At 42.3% G+C, this 23,059-nt stretch overlaps 1 long non-coding RNA gene across 1 annotated transcript; it reads left to right on the top strand.

Moving 5' to 3' along the window:
• The first annotated feature begins 3,195 nt into the window (after positions 1-3,195).
• Positions 3,196-14,170, top strand: LOC141098297 (uncharacterized). Its single transcript, XR_012234202.1, has 3 exons — positions 3,196-3,279; positions 13,608-13,773; positions 14,026-14,170. It is a non-coding gene; the product is annotated as an uncharacterized lncRNA (long non-coding RNA).
• Positions 14,171-23,059: the final 8,889 nt, after the last annotated feature.

Raw genomic sequence — 23,059 nt, 5'->3', positions numbered from 1 at the left:
GCACTGGCACAAGGTACCTCATAGTAGAATCAAGTATCTCTGACGGTGGGGGTGCACACCCGCCGTCAGACACACCGCCGTACTATGACGGGCCCTGTGCCAATGCCGTCGCCAACGAGTGGCCCCCCCTGCTTGCTCAGGATCACAGCACTTGCAAAGTTGAAATACTTACCTCTCCCTGCTCCACCGCCTTGACGTCTTCCGCGTTTCCTGACAGTGACATTCTGGTCAGAGAGCGCGATAACATCACTTCTGTATGCCCTCTGCCTAAACAGTCCAAGTGCAGTGAGATGGAAGATGGGGACAACGAGGAGTCCAGACTAATACAGGGATTCCCTAGCGAGGAGACTTATTTAATTGTTTTCAATGTTGGGACAGCTATTTTTGGGGAGCACTATACTCTGGAGACTGATATATGAGGCCCACCATACACTGGAGCACTCCAAAGGTGGACATCAGATACTGGAGCAGCATTTCCAGGGCCCATTGTGCACAGGAGCATTAGAAATGGGACACATTATATATGGAGCATTATTTGGGTCCATAACACAGTGGAGCTTCATCCATGGGGACCAACATATACTGTAGCATTATATGGAGCTCATCATATGCTGTTTCAAACATTATATGGGACCAATGATTCTGTATGGAGAAATATATGGGCCTCATTACTCTGTATAGCGCACTATGCAGTGGCCATAATACTGTACTGAGTTCACTGAAGTTCCCTCTGTTGACTCTCTTTTGGAACTTTCTCATATGGCAGGCAGCCATAGCCTTTTCCTTCTGGCTCACACACGTCCCTGCTGGGGCCTCCGAGCCTTAGTTGGGAACAGAGCATTTACAGCTACTACTTCCTCCGGTTTCTGCTGCAGGACCGTCAGTGTCCCTACAAACTCGGAGACCGGAATCCCGACCATGCGCTCCAGCTATGAGTGAGCCTTAACTCTGCTCATCCTCCAGCTCCACTTCTCACATCCACACACTTCCACTTCCCTTCACAGACTGCCCTAACTTACCTCCTCCCGATCACAGAGAGCAGCTCCTCAGCAGTCAGGTTCAGAGGTCTCCCTGCTGGCCTGGAGTGGGAACTGTGTTGTGTGTTGGTTTAACTGCTAGAGAGATCCTTCGTTGCTCCCAAGCATGACATCACACTCCCTAGGAGGAAGGTAATGCCACTGTGGCGACCGTACTCTTGGGGGCGCCACAAGTGCACTGATGCCTAGCCACTGATAGATGATTCTGCTGGTACATTGACCCAGACCACTACATTCCCCTCGCACTCTACACAGCCAGAATCTGACCCTAATGAAAATCAGGTTCCCCTTCCCGCATACTATACCACCTTACACGGTGACAAAGAGGAAGGTGCAGATGAAAGTGCAGGTTCCTTGAGCAGGTGGGGGGGGCATACTCATGGGCGACGGCACTGGCACAGGGTCCCTCATAGTATGCAAAAGTGTCTCTGCCGGTGGGAAGGCCCACCCACCGTCAGACACACCGCCGTACTATGAGGGGCCCGGTGCCAGTGCCATCGCCAACGAGTGAGCCCCCCCTGCACTTGCAAAGTTGAAATACTTACCTCTCCCTGCTCCACCGCCGTGACGTCTTCCGCGTTTCCTGACAGTGACATTCTGGTCAGAGAGCGCGATGACATCACGTCTGTACGCCCTCTGCCTAAACAGTCCAAGTGCAGTGAGATGGAAGATGGGGATGACGAGGAGTCCAGACTAGTACAGGGATTCCCTAGCGAGGAGACTTATTTAATTGTTTTCAATGTTGGGACAGCCATTTTTGGGGAGCACTATACTCTGGAGAATGATATATGAGGCCCACCATACACTGGAGCATTCCAAAGGTGGACATCAGACACTGGAGCAGCATTTACAGGGCCCATTATGCACTGGAGCATTAGAAATGGGGCCCATTATATATGGAGCATTATTTGGATCCATAACACAGTGGAGCTTCAACCATGGGTACCAACATATACTGTAGCATTATGTGGAGCTCATCATATACTGTTTCAAACATTATATGGGACCAATGATTCTGTATGGAGAAATATATGGGCCTCATTACTCTGTATAGCGCACTATGCGGTGGCCATAATACTGTATGGAGTAATATACTGTCCGTTTTTAGAGCTATTGGAGAATTTAAAATGGATATCAGTCATGAGATGTAAGAAGTGAAGTATTTTTCATTGCACTATACCGCTATTTCTCTGCCGTATCAGAGGATGATGAATTGTGGCATGTGTTAAAAGAGCCCAGTGACACTCTTTGGCCCAGGGCCCACGAAAATCTGGAGCCAGCCCTACCCCCCCCACAACTTTAGCCAAATAGCCCCCAGTTTTCAATGCCTATTATTATAAAGTAAATTAAGGTTGACAAGCTTAAGTAATAAGAATTGATGTTTTTGGCATTAAAATGGGCACTGTAGGTGTGTTTCCTGTCCTCCACTCCCTGCCGACCTTGGTTCCCCATTGACTTGCATTGGGTTTTGTGTTTCACTCGGCCTTCGACTTTTCACGATAATCGGCCGATTTTTGCTTAGAAAGTCGGGTTTCGTGAAACCCGACTTGACCTGAAAAAAGGCAAAGTCGCTCATCTCTAGTAATCAGTAATATCTTATATAAGTTATAAGTAATAATAACTTTATAAGTTATAAGAGGAATATGGAATTTATTCTTAGACATGCAAAAAATACAGCACACAGTTGAAACTAGAAGTTTACATACACTCTATAAAACGACACATATGCATGTTTTTCTCAATATCTGACATGAAATCAGAATAAACCTTTCCCATTTTAGCTCAATTAGGATTACCATAACTATTTGCCAAATGCCAGAATAAAGGCAGAGAGAATGTTATAAGGCATTTTTATTACTTATTGCAAAGTCAAAAGTTTGCATACATTTCATTAGCATTATGCACACAGGCATGGCATATTTAGTCTCAAAAAAAAGATAATTTCATAAGACAGAATACAATGCCCCGGTCGTCACACTGTGAGCCACCCAACCAGAGATATGGCAAGTAGAAGTTTTTGATACCTTTTCAAAAGGGGTGTACATGCTTTAACACAGCCCACCTAAAGAGGTCAGCAAGGGAGGAGTCCCTAAGCTTATGGGCCAACTATAAAAGAGAAACAGCCATTTTCGAGGGTGTTCAGACCTGGGGAAGACAGCTAACATCCATGCTGTGGACTGAATCTTTTCTTTGGGAACTCCTCTCCCCTTTATCAACGCGTCATATCTGTGACTGTGATAGAGTAAGTTTCTTATTTTAATACCTTTTATTTTATAACTGTCTGTACATACTTTATTTTGTCTCCTTTGTAATACCTTTTGTATTTTTTGTAAACACTGCCTATATTTTCTGGAGTAAACTTATAAATTGCTAGCTTCATTCTCCTTGCTCTATGAATGAACTGACACGTACTGCACGCCCAATTACGTGACCTGTGGATTGTTTTCTGACCCGATATAAGCTTTAGTATCAAACGAGGTACTATTGGCAGCCTAGCTTATGTGAGCATTCCCTGCCTGGGATGGATGATATACATACCGCCCTCACTGCAAAGTGCCTGATAGTCAGTATGCGACAGGCAGCCTCTCCGGCAACTACTTATCCTAGGTGCAGTTCCCTGACTGACCTGAGGGTAAGGGGGCACCAGAGAGCTGCAAGTTCCCAATCGGAACAGAAAGTAGAAACTAAAGTCATGTGGGTATTTATCACACGACCACACATATGATAAAAAAAATTTGTGACACCCATTTCCACCCAAGCATTAACTTCCTGACTGATGTCTTGAGATGTTGCTTCAGTATTGCCACATAATCTTCTTTTCTCATGATGCCATCTATTTTGTGAAATGCACCAGTCCCTCCTGTGTGTGAACCACATAGTAAAACTATGACTGGTAATAGGAATAGGCATTCCGAATTTTTTTAGCCAGCGACCATGCCCCGGATTAATTACAGGAAGCTAATGGCATAAGTGCAACCCCAATGCCTCAACCAGTGCAGTTCCACAAGTTCCAGAATAACACAGAACCATTCTGTAGTCACTCTGTGTCACCACCAGTGACAAAGACATGATGCCCTGTGATAGGAGCAGAAGTAGAGAGGGCAGACACTGACACATATGTCATGTACAGACAGAACATTTGTAAAAACCATAGTCTACAGTTGTAATTCTATTGAAGCAATCAAAACTTCCCATACAGCAATGTAGACACCTGGAGGGGTATCCTGTACTTTGTCCGTGGGAGACTTTTGCCAGTGAATATTTCTCACAACCTTTTAGTAGCACAAACAGATGTAATTTTATTTTTGGCAGGCAACATGATATTGCAATATTTTCTATTATTTCTAATTAGAATGACATCATGCCAAAACAAATCCTGCTAGGTTATAAATTATAGCCGCTTACTCAGAAACATTTTATAATTTCCTAAATATAATTAGAAGAAAAAAGCTCATTTTGCTGAAAAGTTTTAAGATAGTTGATATGCCAACAATGAGGGCTGTAAAAAATAAGGGGCCCACTACCACACACCACTTGGTGATACACGTAGGCGCGATTCATTAACACTGGCATTTTGTACACTAGTCTTAATGATATACCTGCAGGATTAAAAGATGCTCCATATTCATTAAGAAGTGCACACCATTTAATGAATTCAACACATCTTATCAATGGTGTGCACCTCACTAGACGTGTTATTCCATTAAGGGACTGGAGTCAAATTTCTGGCATAAGAAATGTTGCCACTTTCTATTACTTTTAAGTGCAGGTGTCCCACCCTGTCCCTCCCCAGGTCCTTCCCAACATCACCCAAATTGGTAGAGCAGCTAAATACTGGTGTCATGATCTCAGTGCGGGTTTGACTCGCACACGTGGGGTTAATGTTTGGAACCAGTGCTGATGACTGGCATTTCTGGGGTTAAAGGTTGTGATCCCGATGCAGGCTTACCTGCACACCTGGGGCTATGATTGTGGCCTCTCCCTGGTTCTGGGGGAGGCTTCTTATAGCCTCAGGACGCTCCCATCCCTGTCAGTTATACTCTTGCCCTTGGCATTTGTGTGGTGACCCCTGAGTTTGTTTGTGCTGTGTTCTGGTTACTTGATTCTCTGTGTATGACTCGGTCTGTTCTCTGGATATCGCTTTGGATTCTGCCTGGTACCTCCTATGTCTGTTTGGTTTTGATCTCTGCTTGGCCCTGATTATCCGCTCTGTCTCATCCCTGGTACTGTACTGTGATCCTGTGTATGACCTTTGGCTTTGTCTGACCTCCCGTCTGTTTATTCCTCCTGTACCTCGTTTAGCACTGCTTCTGTACTCAGGACACGCGCACTGGCTCTATGAGCAAGTGTAGTGCGGTGTCTCTGACAACTGGCATGAGAAAGTCAAAAGTCACAAAATGTTTGCACAACTCCACATTGCACAAACCTTTTGAGACTATTCAAAGTGTTTTGCACCAGGGTATTAGGTTGCAAACCGGTCCATTCTTTTGAGCACCCAAGATGTTAACGCTTTGCTCCCCTCTTTAAGAGAATAAACTTTCAATGGAGTTCATGACTAATGATCCAACTCATATCTCCGCCTAGTCGATGTGGCCGTGTCTGAAAAGGGGCAGTTGAGGAGTCAGAAGCATCTCTGGTGCTCTGTGCTGGCAATGTAGCGTCATCATTTTTCAATCATGTGATTGTCTGTAGCAGTTATGTGACTAGAACAACTTGTCATCAGAGAAACATCTGAAGAAACACCATTCTAGTAATCTAAGTACATCTGTGACAGACACTACCACAGTGGCATGCTAAATTCACAGGGATGATAGCAGGTGAATATGATTCAGTTTATTTTCAGTCCATCCTTGCTACTAGTGAAGTTTTTATATTACCTGGACAATTCCTTTAATTTTTGACACTAGTCAATAATCTTTTAGGTTAACTAATTAGACAAAAATAGGGGATTGTGTGGTGCCAATAAATCTCCTTAGCAGCTAAAGGTATAGTAAAACCCCAAGTCTGTCATAAATGTATTCCTGTCAGTTTTACACTGGCAAACTACACTGTAGTACATTAACATTGCATATATTATAAAACTGATCAAGCGAGTAGATTGTCAAGTCTAAAAAAGTTGCGAAAATGACAGAATTGTTATTTTTTTTGTTATGCACCCTCAAAAAAGTGATCAAAAAGTTGCATATACATCCATGCAATAAAAAAGATCAAAAGCGGTCAAGAAGTTGCATGTATCCAAAATGGTAGTAAAACAAACAAAAAAAACAACAGTGTAATACAGTACAGTACACCAGAAAATACAAAAAGCCAGATGTGTTGGAAGCACTAGATGCAACTGATTTAGATGTCCAGAGTATTCAGGAACAACGGAGACATATTTGCAAACTTGCATCTTGCAGCATAATTGTGGTTACAAATTAAGGAATGATACAGATATATCTGCAAACTGGTATTTTACAGCAGGAGTGTGGTTACACAGGCATGAATAGCAGAGATGTATAGCTAAATTGGTATCTTGTGAGTAGACATGAGTTATTTATCAGGTAACTTGATAGTAGAGATGATTGTGTGAACAATTCAAGACAAGTAGAGAAAATGGAAGAATCTGGAATCTAGATATAGCAGCTTTGTAGGTCTGAACAAAGAACACATGCGGAATCACCGAGCGTACAAAAGGGGCCAGCGCTTTGGGTGGAGCTGCGTCCAAAGCGCTGCCAATATGCCGTGTGGAAACATACCCTAAGTCATTTTTGATCAGGCAGATAATTCTAAGCAGAACACTGAATCAATTTGATAGAGTAGGTGTGACTGAGATGAATGATGTGCCATTTATTAATGCCATAATCCCCTTTGCTTCCTCCCCACTAATAGCCTTGTTGTAGGCAAATTATGGTTCCAATGGCTGATGCATAAGGTGGTGGTATTTCTGTTGCTCCTTGCGGCTCCCGCAGTCTTAACTGTGATATAGTGTTTGTTTGTTTTTCTTATACGATATACATTATCATTGCCACATTTTCTTTTACCATATACTTTGCACAACACTAACTTTTTAATAATGTAGTAATAAATCCTAGGTAGGTAGATTCACATACAATACGTAAAATCTTCCAGCAAAAATGACAAATTAAGAAATGCTAGATAGATGCATGTCTAAAAAGCCAGCATCTACAAAAGAACATTACATTAGTGGGGTATGTATGGATGTAAATTTTGAGTAGTAAATCAACTATGCAAAAAACAACTGATTGGGACGCGCACACTTTGTGTGATAGACAGTCATAATTAAATGTCTGGTTTAGGGAGAATTTTCTTTTGTGCTTTAAAAAAAATTATCCCTCCTTTCACAAAAATGATTTCACAAGAACTGCAAGAGCTCATTAGTCACTAGTGACAGGCTCACAGATTGTCTGACACTGATTCTTTTTCTGTATAAAGTATTGCCTTGTCTTGCTTATGCTTTTTATTACATTAAGGAAAAAAATGTCCTGCTGAATTTGAATTACAATTAGACAGATGCCAGCTACACCATATCACTAGTCAATTTTCCTCTGTTGCTGGCACCTCTGCTATAATTCGAATCCTCTCTTATTGAATCCATAGGGTGCGAATTTCCTAAAAGTTGACTCAAATTCATTTTGCATTAAATCAATTAAGTCATCTCTAGTTTTATAGTTTTATGATCCTTGTGCCCTGGTTATGTAGTGGCAATGTTGGAACATTTCTAACAAAAAAAAAGTTAGATATTAACTGATATATTGGGTCGTATGCACTTTTCTAATGATCCAATAACTAAAACCGAAATTGCAGTGTTAATCAGAAGAAAACCATTTGCCGTAAATAATTCTCCCACATATTATGCCAAACAATAAAATTCCTCCCATCCACAACACATGATATAAATAAGACTACAATCCATACATCACAACTCCCTATATTTGCAGGTTAATTAAATGGAAGCGAGCCAAACTGCAAATGAAATACCCATTCCTATATTAAATGCTGCTGCAGTAATCTGTTTAAAAAGCTGTGGGCTCCTAAAGTGATTAAGCGTGATTATTACGCTCTATCTGGCCTTGGAAGTGGTAATCAGGATGCAGAAACAGGATGTCAGCGGATGCAAATAAAGGTCTGCATCATTCATTCTCATTGAAAAGAAAAAAGAGAGATGTGTTTACTTCCAACCTCCAATGAAATTTCCTTCCACCAATAAATGAGAATAACGGCTGAAACAATGCGTAATCAAAGCAGCACATTGCAATCAGCAGAGACTTGGAGAAGGAGAGTGATCAAGGGGAATAAAGTTATTACAGGTGAAATTAACTTTTTCATGTTTAATTTGCAGTTGTCTTTTTAAGACAGAATATTTTGTTTTGTTAATTATTTCCATGGAAGAATGCTCATTGTCATCAAGCTCAAGCCTTTATTACAGTACGCTTTGGAGCTGGATAATGTATAAATGTGATATCATATATCAGTTCTGCATGTACATGTATGGATTTTTTTTTACAGATCTCAGTGTGAGGTAAAAATAAGACAATATTAGAAATTTAAAATGTGATCTCGCCGGGCGCCCGGTGTTAGGTATATCAGACGACTTTGGCTATTCCTCGGTGCCTGATTATTATTTCCTGCATTTGCCTGTGTAGGTGCTCTCCCAGGTCCCTGTACAATTCCAGTGCGTGCTCTGCTCTGTCCCTGTATGCTTCAAGTGCGTGTGCTGCTCCGCTCTGTCCCTGTACGCTTCCAGTGCTTGCTCCACTCTGCTCTGTCCCTGTACGCTTCCAGTGAGTGCTACGCTTCCAGTGTATGCTCTGCCCTGTCCCTGTACACCTGCCAGTGCTTGCTCCACTCTGCTCTGTCCCTGTACATCTTCCAGTGCATGCTCTGCTCTGTCCAGGATCTTGCACCCCTGTGAACTCTGCCTTGTCCAGGGCCCTGTGTCTCTCTGTGGCTGCTCTGCTCCGTCTCGTTCTCAGTGAGTACTCTGATTCTTCTCGTTGTCTTCGAGCCGTTCCTCCGGCACTAGCTATTGCAGTATACCTTCCTCCTGGGCCTGCCCCTAACGGTCCCTGTATAGGGGTCGGTTCCACCTGGCCAGCTTGCTCAGGGTCAGTCAGCACGCAATCCAGTGGGTCCACCCTAGGTTTCATAACAGCTTGATGTCAACTGACAATACAAAGGTGACATCAAGCCCACAAATATGAACCCTACTTGCCACCGCCACAGGACAAGTGGAAAGAGCTGGGCAAAGTGGCAAAATTGACACATCTAATAGATGTGCATTTTCTGGGCAGCTGTGGGCTGCTATTTTTAGGCTGGGGGATAGTGATGAGCGAGTATACTCATTGCCCGGGTGTCCTCTGAGTATTTGGTGTCCTCGGAGATTAGTTTTTGTCGACGTAGCTGCATGATTTGCGGCTGCTAGATAGCCTGAATACATGTGGGGATTGCCTGTTTATTAGGGAATCCTCACATGTATCCAGGCTGTCTGGCAGCTGCAAATCATGCAGCTGCATCGAGAAACTAAATCTCCAAGCATGCCAAAATACTCGGAGGACACCTGAGCATGCTTGGGAAAACCCGTGCAACAAGTGTACTCACTCAGCACTACTGGGGGGGGCCTATATCTATGGCCCCTTACCAGCCTGAGAATACCAGCCCCCAGCTGTATGCTTTAGCAAGGCTGATTGTTAAAAATGGGGGGATCCCAAGTCATTTTTTAAAAATATTTAAATAATTTTAAAAAACCGCATGGAAACCCCTTTGTTCTTGATAACTAGCCTTGCTGAAGCTGACAGTTGAAGGTTGCAACCCCCAGCTGTCAATTTTGCCTGGCTGGTTATAGAAAATAGAGGGGAACCCAATGCAGGTTTTTTCATGTATTTATTTATTTACAGCACAGGCGGTGGGTGAGGAATACTCTCCTCAGCCACTCCTGTGGTCACTGTTATTAGCAGCAGCAGGTGTAGACTGATTGGAGTCATAGTCCTATCAGCCACCGCCTGCTGTCATTGTTATCAATTGAATACAACTCTCATAATTCTCCCCTGCTCGCGCTGATTCAGCACCCACCACCGGGGAACAGTGCTTACTGTAGCGCTTCTTCCCTGGCGCCCATCCATGTGGCACTGATGTGGCATACGGGTGGCAGACTGTTGCCACACGTGTGCAGCAAGTATTACACACACGGACTCTGTCATCTCCAGTACCGTTTTTTGTCCGGTAGAAAAATATCAGGATGTGTGAAACTGGCCTTACATGAGTTCCCATTATAGATGAGTAGATCTGACATAATTTGAATTTGCCAAATCGCACAGATTTTACCAGGAAATTTGTTTCAGAGCAAAGTTATTCTCGGTGAATTGAAACTTCCCAATTATTCTCTGGGGCATATTTCAAGAAGAAAAGACTGTACACTAAATGAAAACTAAATAAATTCTAACAAAAGTTAAGGTCAGCATTCAGCATAAAATATCATTGGTGAAAAGCAGCCCACAATACATTGTGCATATAAAAAGCTACAGTCTATTAGGCCCTTATTACCCTGTTCATAGGTGGTACACATACATTACGTTTGGTTCTATACTTACTAAATATTTTGGCAGATTAATAAGGTAGCATATTATTTGGATATCAAAGCAAAATACCTTTTAAACTTTCAATAATTATTGAAAACTGTACTTGCATGTGAAAGCCGAACATTTGCCATGACCCACATTTGGTCAAGAAAAATGGTGTCACGATTCCCACCCTCAGTGTGTCTGAGATAAAGTTACTGATGGCTCAGCCATTCAACCTGGTACAGGGGCGTGCTGAAGCTATCAGTACTTAGATTGAAAGCTTTGCTGTCCAATCTGAGTCTGGTAGGTGCTGGCTGTCTCCAGGTGTTCATTGTCCGAGGTGACTGATTGCTCTACTACTTAGCTGGGCTGTTAGTTCCGGACCTATGCCTGACGTACATTCAGCTAAGTTTGGTCTGTCTCTCTGTGCCTTGTGTTCTGCTCGTTGATTTTTTGTTGTCTGATCTTGGACTTTGTTCTGACCATCCATATGTTTAACCCTTTTGTTCTAATCCGCTATCTTCCTGGTATTTTGACTTCAGACCGTTACCTGAGTACGCCTTTGTCTCTTCTCTCTGTTTATGATGTACCCTCCTGGCTTTTGACCTCGGACTCCTTCTCTATTCCAACTCACGGCTTGTCCGTGAGAAGTGACTCAACATCACAAATAGTTCTTGTTTAACCATTATTAAGTGTGGAATTGACTGTACCAACTGTACAAAACAAAATATTATTTTTATCAACCACAAGTTATTATTAACTTTTTGTGTATATGTAAATGCATGCATTGCCAGAGCAAACAGATGATGCCACAATATATAGCAAAAACCTAAGATAAAAAATGAGCAAATACCCTGCAGTAAATAAATAGCAATTGTACCTGAAAATAATATAAGGTTCTTGGTTAGCATAATTTTGATAAAAAAAATTGTAAAAGCCATCCCACCATATCACGGTGACTGTATTTGGGATGGATCTAATCTATAGTATGAAAACCTTGCCATAAGTCTAATCATGTAAATATGAATAAGGACCCAAGCTCCTGACTAATGGACAAACAACTGTGGGGAGTTACAGTATATAAAGAAATGGGAGGTCATGCCCTTACTTGCACAGGTTACAAAAACCTAAAGAAATAAACTGGAATATAAGTTGGTATGCATTCAGAGTGTAGGAGAATGTTCACACTGGCCACTAAACAGACAAAGCTTAAAAAGAGATAAAAACAAAATAAGCAAGTACTCTGCAGTAAATAAATAGCAATAGTGTATACAAATAATATAGGGTATTTGGTTAATATAATTTTGACAAAAAAAAATAAAAGCCATCCCACTATGTGATGGTGACTCTATTCGGGATGGTCCTAACCTCTAGTACTAAAACCTTAGCATAAGTCCAATGACGTAAATGTGAATATGGGCCGATAAGTACCTAGGCCCCAAATAATGGACACCCAGAGGTTAGGACCATCCCGAACAGAGTCATCGTGGCGTGTTGGGATGGCTTTTTTCTTTTTATCAAAATTATGTCAACCAGTTAACCAAGTACCCTATATTATTTTTATGCAGTAATGCTGTTTATTTATTCACTATATGGTATTTGCTCATTTTGTTTTTATCTTAGGTTTTGCCTGATTAATGGCCAATGTGAACATGCACCTACTCGCTGCATGCATACCAACTTATATTCCAGCTAATTTCTTTAGGTTTTCGTCACAATTAGGATTGAGCGAATCCGAACGGTAAAGTTCGGGGTTTATACCGGACACCTAGTATCCAGTACCTAACCCTGAAAAAGGAATTTTTAATGTATGTCCGGTTTCCTGTTCGAGTTCACCAGTCTAATAAAGCTTGATGAAAGACTGCAGCACAGCATGTCAGCAAGCATACAAACTGTGGGCATGGCTGTGATTGTCCGGCGCAGGACGTGACTCGGCCTATATAAAGACCAGATCATGAGTGATGCCACTATTCTGCTTTCATTAGTGTAGGGATAAGACGGAGCTAGAGTGAAGGACAGATTCTGACTGCACACTGCAAAAAAATAACACTGTGTATTCTGCAAGTCATACTGTACATGTGTGAGTACTGTGTCAACGGCCACTGCGTGTGTGTACTCTGTACCCCCGGCCTATGGGATTACTGTTACAAAAAGCCGTCAGCCATCTTGTTGCCAATAGTAGGCCAAATAAATTGTTTTTCTGGATCGGTATGTGTTTTTTAGTAGTATGGCAAATAAATAATTGATATCAGCCATCTTTTTGCAATTTCTAGGCCAAATAAATAATTTTTCAGTACCGCTGTGTGCTAGTGTTGCAAATAAATAATAAATAAATAACTGGCCTCAGCTATGTTCTTACCCTTTATGTGCCAAATAAATAATTTTCCTGTATTGCTATGTGTTTTCTAGCAGTGTTGCAAAAAAAAAATAACTGGCATCAGCTATCTTGTTGTCATTTATAGGCTAAGTAAATAATTTCTGAGGACCGATGTGTGTTTTTTCGTAGTCTGGAAAATAGATAACTGGCATGAGCCATCTCGTCACCATTTATAGGCCAAATAAAACAAATAAATAATTTTCAGAACTGGGATTTTGATCTGGACTCATTTCTGGCCACTTCAGAACTCTCCAGCGTTTTGTTTCCATCCATTTCTGGGTGCTTTCTGAGATATGTTTGGGGTCATTGTCCTGCTGGAAGATCCATGACCTAGGACGTAAACCCAGCTTTCTGACACTGGGTACTATATTGTGAACCAAAATCCTTTGGTAATCTTCAGATTTCATGATGCCTTGCACAGTCAAGGCACCCAGTGCCAGAGGCAAAAACACAACCCCAAAACATCTTTGAATCTCCCCAATATTTAACTGTAGGTACTGTTCTTTTTTGTAGGGCTAATTCCATTTTTGGTAAAGAGTAGAATGATGTGCTTTAGGGATTATTCTCATCTGCGTGAAAAACGGACTAATGTTATTCAATGATTGACTCTCATTTGCAATTTTTTTTTCTCAGCTCAAATTGGACTGGATGCCTCCGGTGCATCAGAGACTGGAACTGTGGGACAGCAGGGATGCAGAGTATGGGAACCACAGTTGACGCCATGCAGCCTGGACTTATATTTGCTGCAAACTGTATCCCAATAAGGAAAGCCAGTCACAACAGTTTCAAGAGGATATAAGTAAGTACGCCAAATCTAAATGGTACGCTATGATTGTTGTAATATAAGCATAATTTTTCTAGGCAAAGAAAATCAAGTGAACAAAAAACATTATGGTTTGATTTGTTTTCAACGGAAACAAAAGCACAAAAAACTTGCGCACCATACTAGCACTGATCTTAAAACACACACGACACAAAGGTACTGTATACAGCATCCTTGACCTATATTATTTTATTATTCTAATATGATATCTTTCACTTTTATTTCCAGTGGGTTTAGTGAAAAATGATGGAGGAGTTGTCAGCATCAGTTCTGCCATGAGAAACAACAGCAGAGCAAGAGAGGGGGTGAGGTGCCTAAAAACCGGCTATACCTCTATTATAACCACCTACAATTTTTTGGCCCCAGTGACAGATCTTCCCTCGTAAATTGCTACCTTTTTCATTTTGTTTGTAATGTTGTCATTATGATTTTGTATTCAAAACAATTTTTTTTCTCTGTTATCCTTTAATTTAAACATTGGGTAAGAGCAAAAAGGGAACTACCTCCAGCTTGGAGGTGCTGGAGGTGGAGAGGAATTGGAGGCCGGAGCTGGAGGACATGAAAAAGATGAGCCTGTTGAGAACACCACCACAACAGAGACCATCTACACCTCCCCCCAGCCATTCATCATCCAGCAAAGCTACCATCGAAGGAGGGCCCTCCACACCATCACTGCCGGGCGAGACATGGAAGTTGATGTGTATGAGGATAAGGAGGATAATTTCTGTCATAGTCTGGCCCACTAGTTCACCCATGTCCCATTTTGTTTAAGACTGAGGACCATGGCTGCCATACAAATCGTTTTGAGTGCCGCAACACCTCCAATGTCGGGTTTTTATTTCTTAGAAAGTTGGCAGATTTCTCAGGAAAACAAAACCAACTATTGGACTCCAAAGAAGGCCACTCAGCCGATCCACTTGTCTGACACCCTCCACATCCAGTCCCAGCCCTCCACCAGCCAGCACCACCTCCCCCAATGCCAGAGACACGGAAGCCAGCACCCTCCAGTTCCACCAACCAAGAAGCCACTACAAACTCCTACAGTCCAACAATCTTGGCACCTAATATGCCCCTCTCCACTGTGTCTCTTGCTGCAAACACCTTTGTGTGTTTTGGAATGTGGGGCAAAACCCAGAAGACAATGGCCAAGGAGATATCCAAATGAGGATTTCAGTGCCAGCTAGAGAAGCCACCTGAACTACAGGAGCAGGATGGTATTTCTGGGCTAAAACTTTTTCCTACACTACACTCCAAACCATGGGCTCCCCCCTTTAGTCCCTTTTCCTCACTTACCCCTTATGTGTCCACTCCTGTTGCTGCTCCCCTACCTTTTTCCACAACCAATCCTGGCACTGATTTGAGTTCCCCACATTCGTATTATAATTTATAATGTATTTTTTATTTTATAATTTCGTTTGTTTGATATTACTTATGATTTGGCGTATGACATTAATATTCCTATGTTATTTATTATTTTGTTATCTTCCGTTATTAAATAAAAAAATACAAAGTGCCTTGTTCTTTTATTTCACACTTTACACATACATGTAATTCTGAGTAGTGTTACAGCATTCCTGTAAAACAAACCTTTAACTATACCTGTAAAATATACCTTAAACCCCTTAGTGACAGAGCCAATCTTTTAAAATCTGACCAGTGTCACTTTATGTGGTAATAACTCTGGGATGTTTCAACAAATCCCAGTGAATTTGAGATTGTTTTTTCAGGACATTTTTGATAAATTTTTGATAATGGTAAATTTAGGTCAATATTTTTTATAAATAAACCCAAAACATATCAGAAATTTGAGAAAAATGTTAAAAAATTGGCAATTTTCAAACTTTGAATGATTATCCCTTTAATTCAGATAGTCACACAACACAAAAACATTAATAAATAATATTTCCCACATGCCTGTTTTACATCAGCACCATTTGTAAAATTTCCTCTTATTTTGTTAGCATTTTAGGAGGTTTAAAAATGTAGCAGTAATTTTTCATTTTTGTCAAGGAAATTTACAAAATTTATTTTTTTAGAGACCTATCCATGTTTGAAGTGCCTTTGGGGGTCATATATATTGGAAAACCCCCAAAAGTTATACCATAATAAAGACAGCACCCCCTGACATATTGAAAACTGCAGTCAGGTAGCTTATTAACCCTTCAGGTGATTTTCAGGAATTAATACAAAGTGGCATGACAGAAATGAAAATGTGTATTTTTACAACCTAAATGCAGCTAACTTCTGAACAGGTTACAACAGCTGTCAGACTCTAAGGCTGCTATTTGGTCTTGAATTGCCATGGCAAACATCATGACCACACAGTCATGATCTGAGGGCATCAACGGGGATAAAGAGGGAGCCCCCACACTCTGTTAACCATTTATATGATGTATTCACTATTGACAGCAGCATCTAAGGGGTTAAACAGATTTGGACGGTGAAAACACTGATCGTGGCTGATGCAGCAAGTTGTCAGCTATAGAGGACAGCCGACAGCTGCTGGATTGTCACCTGTATGGGGAGGCTATTTTCTTATATCTCAGGTCAGTTAAAAGACGTATTGGTGGTCATTAAGGGGTTAAAATGCCTATAACAGTGATGAGTTTGCTTTTGCATATAGGGACCTTTTAGTTTCTCTTCACATTTTTAAATGAACATGTTTTACAATGACTAAAAATTAACCTACAAAAAAAGGTGCAGGATCCTAATCCCCTACAATTTTATTAACCAGCTGAGGGAAAGCCAACAGCTGGGGCTGATGTTTATAGCCTCGGAAGGGGCTAATAAACATGGAGCTTCCCAGCTTATTAATATTAGCTGAAGGCTGTCTACTTAGCCATTACTGGTTATTAATATAGGGGACCAACCAAAAAAATGACTTGGGTGTCTCCTCTATAATTAATAACATCAATGGCTAGGCAGACAGCTGCTAGCTGATATTAATAAGCTAGGATGGGGCAATGGATATTGGCCCCATCCCAGACTAAGAACATCAAACCTCAAGTGCCCTGGAAATAGCGCACCCATAAGCTGTGCCAAACCAGGCACTTACCTTGCTGTTCCCACTTGCCCTGGTGTGGTGACAAGTGGAGTGATAGGGTTTTGGCATTGATGTCAGCTTTGCATTGTCAGCTGACATCAAGTCAAGGGGTTAGTAATAGAGAAGAGTCTATAAGACGTCCTCATTACTAACCCCATAACCATATTGTAAAAAAATACACAGCCAGAATAAAGTCCTTTTAATTGAAATAAAGACACAGATTCTTTTATTTTAAATAAATATTCCCTGTCCCTCTTTGTCCCATTTATTACTGAAAAATGCAGCAAGTGGTAACGTTACTCATGTGACGTCATGTTCATCAGCTATAAATTGTGGTGACCTTTCTCACATCAGCGCTACACACTGCAGGAGCGTTCTCACACTCCCGTCTCAGTGTGTTTTGGCTAGCTTGCTGAGCAGTCACATCATGCCACCGCTCAAAAAGCCACCCAGATGTAACAGAACTGGAGTTCTTTGTGCGACAGATATGGATTATCTTCTCTTCGGACAGGTGAGGAACATGGTGGTTTATTATTTTTTATTTTACTGTAATAAATGGAAAAAGAGGGACAGGAGGATTTATTTAAAATAAAGGAGTCTGTGTCTTTTTTTTTTCAATTAAAGGAATTTATTCTGGCTGTATCATTTTTACAACATGACTTTGGGGTTAACAAAGGGGGCGCCTTATAGACTACTAAGTAGCCATTACTAATCCCTGGGTTTGATGTCAGCTGACAATAGAACAGCTGTCTTCAACCTCAAACCCTATTACCCCACTTGCCACTGCACCAGGGCAAGTGAGAAGAGCTAGGCTAAGCACCAAATTTGGCACATCTTATGAATGCGCCATTTCTAGGGTGGCAGAAGGCTGATGTTCTTTGTCTGGGAAAGGGCCAATATCCATGGCCCCTTCCTAGCTTACTATTATCAGCTTGCAGCTGTCTGCCTAGCCTTTGATGGTTATGAATTATATGGGGGACCACGTCATTTTTTGTGGGGTCCCCCATTTTAATAAGCAGCAAAGGCTAAGTAGACAGCTGTGAGCTGATATTAATAGTCTGGTAAGCTTCATGCTTATTATCCCTTCCCATGCTATAAACATCAGTTCCCAGCTGTCGGCTTTCCCTCAGCTGGGTATTCAAAATTTGGGGGACCACACACCTTTTTTCTTTTAAGAATTTAATTATAAGCTAAATACATGTACAGTAATCTGCGCTGAACTGATTATATATATCTCAATTACATCTATCTAAAAATCTCTATCTTGGTCTCATCTGTTCACAAGATGCTTTCCCAGAAGGATTTTGGCTTAGTCATGTGTATTTTGGCAAACTGCAGTCTAGCTTTTTATGGGTCAGCAATGGGGTCCTCTTGGATCTACTGTCATTGTGTTTCATTTCATTCAAATGTAGACTGACTTAGGGCTGCTTATCCATCATCCGGATTATCCTTTGTTGTAAACCTTTCATCAATTTTTCTCTGCCATTCACATCCAGGGGGATTAGCTAAAGTGCCATGGGTTGTAAACTTCTTTATTATGTTGTGCACCGTGGACAAAGGAACATCAAGATCTCTGGAGATGGACTTGTATGTTGTAACCTTGAAATTGTTGAGAACCTAAATTGTTGAAAAATATCAAGTCCTGAGACCGTTCTCTTCTCCTCTATCTGTTCTCCTTGCTTAGTGTAGCACAGAGAGACTGTTAGGCATCAGATTCCTGCGTTGGCTCTGCAGGAATCCAGACCCTCACATTCTGCAGTCTCCTGCTGTTTATCTACTGCAGAGGAGATTGCAGAGGAGATTGCCTTGCAGCAAATCTCTCCAGAGGCTAAGTCCTTCTGTCCATCTTCTGAGCATGCTCATGAGACGATCTCCCATTGGAGATCAAGAGTCATGTGCTCAGGTCCTGCTTCAGATCTCATTGGTCCAGCTCGGAGATCTGGAGGCTTCCAGAAAGTCCCGGCTGCTATAAAAGGCGAGCATGGCTGTTCCGCCATGCGCTAGTATAGTCATACTTGCTGCTGTGTGAATAAGGATGGATGCATGATTCTGGTGAATGACTCATTTGAAACCCCTACCCTCTGATATTACATTTGTGGTTAGGGATTTAGTTTAGTGCCAGCGCCAGCGTGCCTCTGCTTCATCATCCACAGTTGCTAGCGTCCGACATTGCGCATGCGTACTAGCATTGTCGTGTAGCGGCAGTGTCCCACGCCACGCTGCAGTTGCAGCCCTCCTTGGTGTCCGCAGTTGCGACGTTGCACACACGGTAGGTCTAGACGGACGCACTTCCGCTGTCCTTGGCTCTGCTCCTGTGACCTGATACCATGTGTGCAACTATCCTGAGCACTGTGACTTTAACAGGCTCAGCCCTATTGTATTTGTCTTGTGTTTGGCGTCTCTGTGACTCAACAGAGATTGCTCTGCGCACCTGGGTGAAGTTTAACCCCGTGCGCACCTCCGCCATTTTGCTCCTGCCACCACTTAGCAGCGGTTATATCACCTACTACACGGTGGACCCCGAACGGTGAACGCACTTTATTAGTTTTTTTATTTAGTGCGTTTCGCCGTTCCTAACAGAGACACACAATGCTTAGATTAAGTCAATGTCTCTCATTTTTATCTGGTTTTAGGTATGATTTTCATATTGCAAAAAATAGTAGAAAAGAACGGCACTCACCAGGTAGTGTAGCTTATTTTCCATGAATGTGCACCTAAGGGTAAAACAGTTGTATTGCTGACTGCGTGTCTTTTATACACGTATGATGGTTCGGATGTGTGGACTATTGTGATGGTGCTCGCCTTCTATTTCTGGACTTTGTATTGATGATTTTCATATTGCCCACACCTGTTACATGCAATAGGTGAGTTTGATGGAGCATCATATGCTTGAAGCAAAGTTGTTTACCCACAAATTTGGAAAGGTGCCAACAATTTTGTTCTGACCATTTTGGCTGTTTTGTGTGAAATTACATGCAAATTGCTTTTTTTTCCTGATTTTTGTGTTGTTCCAATACACGCAAAGGAAATAAACTTGAGTATGATAAAACATCATTGCAATCATTTGCTCAGAGAAAATCTCGTACTTACATTTCTGGAACCATTTCCAGGGTGTCAACACTTTCGGCCATGACTGTATACAAGTATTTCTTCACATTCATTTTGCATTTTGTTAACTGATAAAACAAAATAAACTATTAACCCTTATATTTTTTAAAGCATTCTTAGTTACTTTACAACATTTTTTTCACATTTGCCTTAAACTTTTACACTTAGGAAAAAGCTGATCTCATGGTATCCCATTACTCTGACCCTTTCAGCTGGAAAATATGGGGCAACCAAGCAGCTAGTGGTTAATTCCCTTAAAACGCAACCACAGACAAAATGAAGCATTGCACAATTTCTATTTAAATCAATAGGTTCTCTATATAATATATGGATGTGTGTTGCCCTCTAGAGACTAGATTCTCAACCTGTCAACGACTATTTGTAGTACATTTCCTCTTCAGCCACTCAACCTGCTGTCTGAGCAGCTTACACTTATAGATTGGGTGCTGAGTAGAGTTGAGCGAAACGGGTCGAAAAAATTCAAAAGTCGCCGACTTTTGGCAAAGTCGGGTTTCATGAAACGAAACCCGACCCTAGGATGAGGTCGGCCACGAGGTCGGCGACTTACGCGCCAAAGTCGCGTTTCAAAAGTTTGTTTTGCGCTCTTTTTCAGCCAATCAGGATCCACGGACACTGTGGGCAACGTGATTACATAGGCAGGGGTCACCACCATCTTTCAGAAGGGCATGCAAGTGATTGGCTTGCTTTGGTGGGCGTCACAGGGGGTATAAAAGGGCGTGCACGCCGACCGCCATCTTACTTCTGCCGATCTCAGTATAGGGAGAGGTTGCTGATTCTGTAGGGAGAGCGTTAGGCAGGGAAGAAGACAAAAAAACTGCTTCTGCTGCTAGCGATTTGGCCTGCACAACACACCAGTCACTGTGTGTGCAGTGCAAGGGGAGGCTATATAGTGGTGTATCAGTGGTGTTGGTTGTTGGGCTGCCTTCTAAGGCTTCCTGACATTCCTGCATTGCTGTTTACCCACTGCTCCGCAAACTGCTTTTTTAAAAGCAATCCAATCTCCCTTATCCTCTACAATCCAAAAGTGTCCAGTGTCCAAAAGTGTGTGCAGAGATTCAAAATCTCCCTTATCCTCTAGTCACTTTGGTCACAGCTGTGCCATCGAGCCTGTCACATAGCGCTCAGATATTCATTGGGCCTCACACAATCCAAAAGTGTCCAGTGTCCAAAAGTGTGTGCAGAGATTCAAAATCTCCCTTATCCTCTAGTCACTTTGGTCACAGCTGTGCCATCGAGCCTGTCACATAGCGCTCAGATATTCATTGGGCCTCACACAATCCAAAAGTGTCCAGTGTCCAAAAGTGTGTGCAGAGATTCAAAATCTCCCTTATCCTCTAGTCACTTTGGTCACAGCTGTGCCATCGAGCCTGTCACATAGTGCTCAGATATTCATTGGGCCTCACACAATCCAAAAGTGTCCAGTGTCCAAAAGTGTGTGCAGAGATTCAAAATCTCCCCTATCCTCTAGTCACTTTGGTCACAGCTGTGCCATCGAGCCTGTCACATAGCGCTCAGATATTCATTGGGCCTCACACAATCCAAAAGTGTCCAGTGTCCAAAAGTGTGTGCAGAGATTCAAAATCTCCCTTATCCTCTAGTCACTTTGGTCACAGCTGTGCCATCGAGCCTGTCACATAGCGCTCAGATATTCATTGGGCCTCACACAATCCAAAAGTGTCCAGTGTCCAAAAGTGTGTGCAGAGAATCAAAATCTCCCTTATCCTCTAGTCACTTTGGTCACAGCTGTGCCATCGAGCCTGTCACATAGCGCTCAGATATTCATTGGGCCTCACACAATCCAAAAGTGTCCAGTGTCCAAAAGTGTGTGCAGAGATTCAAAATCTCCCTTATCCTCTAGTCACTTTGGTCACAGCTGTGCCATCGAGCCTGTCACATAGCGCTCAGATATTCATTGGGCCTCACACAATCCAAAAGTGTCCAGTGTCCAAAAGTGTGTGCAGAGATTCAAAATCTCCCTTATCCTCTAGTCACTTTGGTCACAGCTGTGCCATCGAGCCTGTCACATAGCGCTCAGATATTCATTGGGCCTCACACAATCCAAAAGTGTCCAGTGTCCAAAAGTGTGTGCAGAGATTCAAAATCTCCCTTATCCTCTAGTCACTTTGGTCACAGCTGTGCCATCGAGCCTGTCACATAGCGCTCAGATATTCATTGGGCCTCACACAATCCAAAAGTGTCCAGTGTCCAAAAGTGTGTGCAGAGATTCAAAATCTCCCTTATCCTCTAGTCACTTTGGTCACAGCTGTGCCATCGAGCCTGTCACATAGCGCTCAGATATCAGTGGGCCTCACACAATCCAAAAGTGTCCAGTGTCCACAAGTGTCTGCAGAAATTCAAAATCTCCCCTGTCCTATAGACACCTTGTACCTTGTTTTACATTACTATATAGTTTGTTGGATTTTGTCTACATTTCTACCAAAGATGAGGAAGGCTGGTGGAAGAGGCCATGGAATTGGGCGGGGGTTGGCAGCTGGTAATGATGGTGTTGGTGGTGGATCTGATGGAAGTGGCAAGAGCAAAATAGGACCGAATGCAGGAGGTGTTGAGCCTGCGTCATCGTCTGGCTACATAAGGCCTCGAACGCTTAGTTTTCTAGGAGTTGGCAAACCGCTTTTAAAGCCAGAGCATCAGGAAAAAGTTTTGTCTTACATTGCTGACTCAGCCTCCAGCTCTATCGCCTCCTCTTCTTCAGTTGTAAAAAGTAAAAGCACTGAGTCGTCATTGGAGGCTCATGTTCATGAACCACACCTTTCCTTGTGTCCTTCACCCCAACCAAGATTGAAGGATGACGCAGGCCATACTACTGATTACTCCATGGAGCTGTTTTCACATACCATGCCTGGATTATCAAGTCAAATGGTGAATTACCCAGGCCAAGATGAATCTGACATGGAGTGCACTGATGCACAGCCGCTGATGGATGATTCTGCTGGTACATTCACTCAGAGCACTACATTGTCCTCGCAGTGTACAGAGCCAGATTCTGACCCTGATGAGACTCAGGTGCCCCTTCCCGCACACTATACCACCATCCACGGTGACACAGAGGAAGGTGCACATGACATAGAA

Source organism: Dendrobates tinctorius, unplaced genomic scaffold, assembly GCF_039654945.1.
Source record: "Dendrobates tinctorius isolate UK_male_01 unplaced genomic scaffold, ASM3965494v1 ptg000089l, whole genome shotgun sequence".
NCBI classification, from domain to species: Eukaryota; Metazoa; Chordata; class Amphibia; order Anura; family Dendrobatidae; genus Dendrobates; species Dendrobates tinctorius.
This window is presented reverse-complemented; position numbering and strand designations above follow the sequence as displayed.